The following is an 8,146-nucleotide window of genomic DNA, read 5'->3' on the forward strand; positions in this document are numbered from 1 at the left end:
TTTTGGACTTTAACCCTTTCGTGCTAGATGTGTAGAAGGAGCTAGTAGAATGCCTGTGGAGTTTAATAGACAATCTTACATTACAGCATTTGCTTGTTCAATTCTCAACTTAAGCACTTCTTGAGCAAGGCACCATCTGCTCTTTGGTTTATACCCATTTGCTTTCCTTGGCCTTACCCTGTTCTCCTAGGCATGATGTCTCCACATAAACTCTCAGAAGGCTAATTTAGTGTCTTGAAACAACAAACATTTATTTCATGGTTTTCTGGCTTAGGAATTTAGGAGCAGCTTAGCTGGTGGTTCTGGCTTAGGGTGTCTCAAGATTTTGGCTGGAGCTGCAGCCATCTGAAGGTTTGGTTGGGGCTGGCGTCCAGGCTCGTTCACATGACCATTACCTGGAGGCCTCTGTTCCTCTCTCCTTGTGGGCCTTTACAAGGGCAGCATGAGTGTCCTCATGCATAGCAGCTGCCTTCCCTAGAGTGATCCAAAAGAGGCAGCCACATGCCTTTTTATGATCTGACTTTGGAACATACTGTTGTTTTTGCCCTATTCTGTTTGTTAGAAGGGAGTTACTAAGTCTAGTTTAGTGGTAAGAGGAATTAAGCTCTACCTCTTGAAGTGAGAAGTTGCAAATTTATGGGCATTTTTAGATGACCGCCTCACTTAACACCTCACCATCTGTCCCTCCCCCCGCCATTGATAGATGTCTGGCACTTGTTAGATACTGTGGTCTGAATGTTTGTGGCTCCCTCCACCCCCCCAAATTAATGTTGAAAACCTGACCCCCAAAGATGTTGAGTGGTGGGGCCTTTGGAAGATGCTTTGGTCATGAGGGCAGAATCTCATGAATGGCATTAGTGCCTTTATTAAAAGAGGCCGCAGAGAGCTTGCTTTCCCCTTTCCACTTTTTAAGGACAGCACAGGTTGGCAATAAGGAACTTGGGGAAGGGCCCTCACTCAGCCATGCTAGTGTCTTTTTTTTTTTTTTTTAAAGATTTTATTTATTTATTTGACAGAGAGAGATCACAAGTAGATGGAGAGGCAGGTAGAGAGAGAGAGAGGGAAGCAAGCTCCCTGCTGAGCAGAGAGCCCGATGCGGGACTCGATCCCAGGACCCTGAGATCATGACCTGAGCCGAAGGCAGCGGCTTAACCCACTGAGCCACCCAGGCGCCCCCATGCTAGTGTCTTGATCTTGGACTTAATAGCTTCCAGAACTGTGAGAAATAAACTTCTGTTTATAAGCTACTCAGTCTATGGTATTTTGTTACAGCAGTCTGAACAGACATCAGGTTTTATAGGAATAAGTGTCTCTAAAGTTGTAGTATTGGTGCCGTTAAAATCTATCAAGTATGCTTAGCTTTTCTGTAGAACCTGTTATTCTAGCAAACCCTTTCTGTACGTTGCAGGTATTCACTTTACTCTAAACCTGATTGTGGAATGAAGTTGACATGTTCATTTTATTCACGTGCTCCGTGAAATACAGCTGAAGGGTAAAGATTTGACTTGAGAATACTTGAATTTGAATTCAGAAAGGTTCGGCGGTAAAATAATGTTAGTATAGGGTATAAAGTATTTCACATTTTTTTGGTGAGGTGAAGAGGCCAGATTTAAGAAACCAGAGGTCTTCTAATTTTTTTTTTTTTAAGATTTTATTTATTTATCAGAGAGAGAGAGGGGGAGAGAGCAAGCACAGGCAGACAGAATGGCAGGCAGAGGCAGAGGGAGAAGCAGGCTCCCTGCCGAGCAAGGTGCCTGATGCGGGACTCGATCCCAGGACGCAAGGATCATGACCTGAGCCGAAGGCAGCTGCCCAACCAACTGAGCCACCCAGGTGTCCCTTCTAATTTTTTTTTAACCAGAGTTTGGCTAATCTTAAATTTGCAGATTTCTTTTTATTAAACAAAAGTTGAGCACCTGCTGTGTGTTGATTTTTCTGATGCATAGGCGCTGGGTATAAAGGTGAACAAGATATGGTCCCTAGCTTTGAGAATTTTCTTCTGGTATGAAGATAGACCAGCAATAATAAAATATGATATTTCTAGGAGAGCACAGAAGAACTTTCAGGTGGTAGGAGTATTGGAGTACAGCCTAGAGAGGGTTTTATGAGTCTTCATGTGACTTCAAGTCACAGGGCATCAGCCTTTCTTTCTTTTTTTTTTTTTTTAGCCTTGTGACACTAATTCTTGACTTGCAATCCCATATTTTATAGCTAGAGCCAGGCTGTCCAGCAGTGTTTCATGGACTGAAGCAAGTTAAACTCTTAACCTGTCTGTAATGAGAGAAATGCAAAGAAAATGTGGACTAAGAATTAACACACACCAATTTGGCAATTTTATGTCTAGAATCTAATGAATTAGGGCTTGTTTTGTAGGTCTGCTCCCCTGGTCCTTTTTCTTCGTTTTTGGGTTTTGAGAGAGAGAGAGTGCACAGGAGCAGGAAGTGGGAGGGGCACAGACACAGAATCTTAAGCAGGCTCCACTGACCATGGAGCCCAACACTGGGACTCAGTTACCACCTTGAGATCATGATCTGAGCTGAAATCAAGAGTCAGATGCTCAACTGACTTGAGCTGCCAGGTACCCCCAAAATACTGGTTCTTAATAGACTGGGGAGAGCAACCCTTCATAGGTGGAGAGAAGAATTGAGCCTAGATTAGGCCTCACGTTGAATGGGGAATTCCAAGACTTGGGAACGGTCGGTACACATCTAGGAAGGTGGTGTAAGTGGAACACCTCCCAGAACATGTATATGTTATACACAATTCAGCATCCACAAGTAGAATAGCACTGGTTTGCACTGTGTCTTCCAGCTTTAAGTTCATCTTGTACTTAAGTGGTCACTCAGTATTTTTAAAATTTATTTATAGAGAAGAGGGGAGGGGCAGAGGAGAAGGAGAAAGAATCTTCAGCAGGCTCCATGCATAACACAGAGCCCAATATAGGGCTTGATCTCACAACACTGAGATCATGACCTGAGCTGAAATCAACAAGAATCAGACCCCTAACCAATTGAACCGCCCAGGTGCCCCAGTATTTTTATTTTGACTAAGCCAGTCCCCCCCTACTGTTCCTGTAGGTGGCACTATGTTGCTGTGACAAAGACCAGAGGCTCTGTCTGGAGTGAGGTAGCTTGGATTTCAAAGCCACTTGGCTAGCTCTTTTTTCTAGGTAACTTACTTAACCTCTGTGGGCTTCGGTTTCTTCATGTATAAAATGGGACACTTTTTCCTGAACCACAGGGTTGTCATGACCCTGTCTATATCGGTTCTTGGATATAATCCATATAAACTTTGAACGGTATCTGACTTAAAATAAGCCCTCAAAGGTTAGCTATCAATTCTTACTGGATATTAAAAATATCTGTAAACGTAGAAGCACAAAATAAATGTTCTTGACTCCCCTCCCCCATATCTTTGGTGTGCAGAAGAAGTTCTGAGATAATGAAAGATAACAGGAAATTTAAGGCTATTTCAAGATCCGAAAGATTGACATTTTACACCAACTGGGCTGCCATACTGAAGACCCTTTGGGAATGTATGTCACTGAAGTCGAAGACCCAACTCTCCACATTAGCTGCTAATACTGCTAATTAAGTGATTTTACTGTGTATGCCTGCAATGTACACAAAGTTTTAATTCATAGCAAAGGAAACCTAATTACCAATGGAGCACCTCAAGAGAGCTGGCCCTAGAGTAATGCTTACTCTGAGGTTCTGGAAATTTAGAAAATGGCACTTTAAAATGGTACTTGGGAAATGATTTTGGTCAAATATAGTGAAAATGTAAGAAAGGGTAACAGAGATGGGAAACAGATGAGCTGGCTAGAACAGTAGGGAAAGCAACGGGTCTTGTCCTCAGCTATTTCTTATAATACCTTATAATCACCCAAAGACATTTTTTTTTTAAAGATTTTATTTATTTATTTGACAGAGAGAAATCACAAGTAGATGGAGAGGCAGGCAGAGAGAGAGAGAGGGAAGCAGGCTCCCTGCTGAGCAGAGAGCCCGATGCGGGACTTGATCCCAGGACCCTGAGATCATGACCTGAGCCGAAGGCAGCGACTTAAGCCACTGAGCCACCCAGGCGCCCCACCCAAAGACATTTTTAAAGATGCCAAGCTTGGGCCCCCCTCCAAGCCCATTAAATCTAAAACGGTATTTTTTTGAAAGGTGCTCCCCAAATGGTTTGAGAACTCCAGCTGAAAGTGAGGCAAATTGCACGAGTGCCATAGAGTGGGCTTAGCCTACCCGCCAAAGCTTCTGATTTTTCTATAGTGAACGTGGATTACTTGGACAAAAGATACAAGGAGTTTTTTGTTTGTTTTTGTTTTTTAAAGCTCAAAGGAAAGTTCTTTTTACTGCTGTTTTTTCCCCTTCTGTCTCACTTAAGATTCATTTCTGCTGCAGCTGATTAGTTTCTTTGGGTCTTATCTAGATGTGCAAAACAGGGATAAAAAACTTTAGTTTTTGCTTATAGGAGGTAAGGACCAAAAGAATTAGCCATCATAGAGGTTAGAGCCAACGGGCTTTTAACCCCTCACTTTCCTACAGGAAAACAGGTGCACAGAGGTGCTGTGATGTGCCAAGATCACACAATGTGTTAAGTGTCTTAAAATTAAGAGTGGACCCTCAGTCCGGACTCCTGGACCAGCTTAAGGAGCACCACTGTGAACGTACCTTACTTGTGGTTGCTCATACAAACCCTTCCCTTTGCTGTCTGCCCTGGAAATGCTGGGGCATTTTCCCTTCCCACCCAGCACTGTTCTTGGGGAGGCAGCCATGAACACTTACCAGGGAGGACAAAAATCCACTTGGCATCTGTATCACCTTTCCACTGGGCCTTGAATGTGGACATACGATCACATCTCCAGATGAAATTATGCTTACATTAAATCAGCACATACACTAGTACAGGTCCAGGCACTGGGAAAACATCAGCAAACAAGACAACACTCCTGCCCCCTTAGAGCGTGGTAGAGTCTAGTGAAGAAGACAGAGACCTCAAATACAGTGTCAGGCCGTGACAAGCATGAGTATAGCCCGGGAGAACTGGAGAGTGGGAGGGCTGCTATTTGACATGGGTGACTGAGGAAGGCTCTCCGGGGGTGACAGCTGAACTCAGGGTGAGAACAATGGGTGGAAAGACAAAGGTGCCTTAATAGGACTTGCTTCCTTTCAAGATTTCATTCATTTATTTGAGATAGGGGAAGAGAGAGAGGGACGCAGAGGAAGAGGGAGAAGAAGCAGGCTCTCCACTGAGAAGGGAGCCTGACATACGCTCCATCCCAGGACCCCAGGATCATGACCTGAGCCCAAGGCAGATGCTTAACTTACTGAGCCACCCTGGCGACCCCCTCTTTTTTTTTTTTTTTTTTTTTTTTTGGTTAAGATTTTGTTTTTTAAATTAGTCTCCACACCCAATCTGGGACTCAAACCTACAACTCTGAGATGGAGAGTTGCATTCTCCATCAGCTGAGCCAGCCAGGGGCCCCTAGGTTTGGATCCTTCCTGACCATACTCAAGACTGTAACACCCAGGGTACACTTTATAATGATAAAAATAAATCATGTGAAAGGCACAATTTACATTGCATTGTAACTTTTAAATTTATTAAATATAAGTATTTAAAACAGGCATCAGTATTTGTAACCTAGTTTTGGCATCTCCATTTCTTTTCCCTTTGAATATGTGGGCCCTAAAATACCTGGAAGCGGTGTGGGGTTTTCCCTCTCCCACTAGCCCAGCAACTCAGAACCCGCCGGTGTCCCGGGCTGTCCCCCACACCAGCAGATTTATGTTGAGCCTCTACTCTTCTCACTGCCGTGGTGACAGAGGGGAACCTGTCATAGCTGATGAGGACAATATTGAAGACCCAGGCGGTGCACAGCAGCCACAACTGACAGTTTCCTCCTGAACTTCCACTCCCTGGTCAGGACATAGGGGACGTCCAGCAGGATGCAGAAGCCGCCTATAGTGCCTGCCGCTGGATTGCTCGTTCTGTCCTGGCCTGAGGTGCCCCAAGGTGCCCCAACTCTTGAGGGAGACTTGCAAGCCCCCGGTTCCCCACTCCAGGACTGCACAGGTGCCGCCGGCCCCCAGGCCCCGGGGCTGCACTGACCCACCAGCAAGTCTGCAACAGCAACTTAAGGAAGTTGCCGCTGGAGCGCAGGCTGTGGTCCACGGTGAGGGCCACCACGATCAGCGCGTGGCCCAGCACCCGCAGCGCCAGGAGCGCCGCCAGCAGGGCGGCCACCCGCGCGAAGTGGCAGGCGTGCGGCCTGGGGTGCAGCCCTAGCCGGTGCCTCGGCCCACGGGCACACGCGTTGCCCGCTGCATTGGCCTCCCTGCGGTCGGTGGCAGAGATGACGCGGGGCGGGCTAGGGGAGCTCGCGGCAGTGGGGTGCGGGGCAGGAGCGGGCGCGGGCCCAGGAGGTGCGCGAGGACACAGAGGGAAGAAACGCGTTGGAGAGGGGACCTCCTGCAGCCGGAGCCGGGCCGAGACTAAGACCAGGCGCTTGGGGTTGGGATCCGGGGTGTGTAGGATAGGGACGGTCCGTGGGGCGGGGCAGGAACGCTGGGGGCCGGGCGCCCTGGCTGGGGCCTGCAGGCAGGTGGTGAGTGGGGCCCTGCTGTGCTGGGTGGGAGTGGGGACTTGCTCTGGGAGCGGGCTGGGAGGAGTCGGGGGCACTGCTGGAGGTCCGGGGTGGTGGGGAGGGGTCCCGGCGAGCGGCTCTCGCTGCGCGGGCTCCCATCTACCAAGGCAGGGAGAACTGAGTCTTCCCAATAACTTGTTACTACTGTTCCGAACCCCCCCGCCCGAAAAGGAATAATTTTGTTTCATTATGTTTTATCATAAGAGTAACATGTACACGTGTAAAACAAACAATATAGAGGGCATCAAGTGGAAGTAAAATTTCTACCACATCTCCTCCTTCCACTTTTTAACATTTTGGCTTAAGTCCTTACAGGCTTCAGACCCTTTTTAAAAATAAGCCCCTGCCCCCACCCCTCACCCCCACCCCCCACAACTCTTTCCTCCCCCACAGACCTAGGCAGACAAACCAGCAAAAACACACACAGAGACAGAACACCGCACAGATTTGCAAAAACAAAAATGGGTTTTGGCTGTTCCATCGTATAAGCTGCTTTTTCTCCCCACAAAATAATAAATCTGGACATTTTCCACATCCATATAGAATACAGATCACCATTATTATCTTTAATGGTATCGTTTTCCCATCGTATGGTTGAGCATATATTTGCCCAATCTGTTTCTAAGAAACTGTGTTTCTAAGTTTTGTTTGGTTTTGCTTGTGTATCTTTTCTCACCTGTCCCACAGGTTCCTCAGGAGAAACTAATTGCTGGGACAAAAGGAATGCAGGATGCCAGGTTGCCTCTAAAAAGTTGTTCCAATTTATCGTTGAACCGGCCACTTCCACATTTTAACAGTGGTATGAAACTGAGGAAGCCTCATTTAAAATAGAGGCAGGATACCGAAAGGGGAGCTTTCACCCCCTACCAACTCTAGGGCAATTGCAGATCCCAACTCATACCTTGCATTTTCCAGCAGGAAGAAGCCTACTTTACTACCCCAGCACGCAGGAGGAAGATTCTTTTTCCTTGCCCAACTACAGCCCAGCCAATGAGAAACTGTCATCACTCTTCTCACTTTCCTCCAATGGACTTTTGTCCAAAGCCCCGGCCCCCAACTTCCCTTTTCCCCCCTATAATGTTTCTCTCCTTTGTTCTCTGGACCAGCCAGTGGCTTTGCCATGGCTTTCGTGTCCAAATTGCAATTTCTCTGCCATTTCTGAATAAATCCATTTTTGCTGGTAAAATAACTGGCTGCTTCATTTTCAAGGTTGACAGTAGGTAGTAATTGTGTGGGGTCTTAGTTTGGTCTCCTAAAGCTCCCTACTTCTCACCCGGGCCCCTTTGTTTCTCCAACATAGAAAATCCTACCTTGTGGGGAACTGGCTCAGAGCAGGCTACCTGTTGGGTACCTGTTGTGACTACAGGATTGTCATGGGGGAGAAGCAGTCTTTCCCGAGAGGGAGTGATAATCCCTTAGGGAGGGGAGGTGGTTGGGAGACTACCAGTTAATGCTTTTATCTCCTGGGTTGGGCTGAATTAGGTAGCTCCTCCC

General features: G+C 46.8%; 1 long non-coding RNA gene across 2 annotated transcripts; it reads left to right on the top strand.

Annotated features, from left to right (window-relative positions):
• Positions 1-6,403: 6,403 nt before the first annotated feature.
• LOC309853181 lies at positions 6,404-7,838 on the top strand. 2 transcript variants are annotated; one of them, XR_014305550.1, is made up of 3 exons: positions 6,404-6,532; positions 7,340-7,451; positions 7,568-7,838. It is a non-coding gene; the product is annotated as an uncharacterized lncRNA (long non-coding RNA). The 2 variants fall into 2 exon arrangements; XR_014305551.1 differs by having other exon boundaries at positions 6,426-6,613.
• The last annotated feature ends 308 nt before the right edge of the window (positions 7,839-8,146 follow it).

This window comes from Mustela nivalis (genome assembly GCF_964662115.1).
Source record: "Mustela nivalis genome assembly, chromosome: 18".
Lineage (NCBI taxonomy): Eukaryota > Metazoa > Chordata > Mammalia > Carnivora > Mustelidae > Mustela > Mustela nivalis.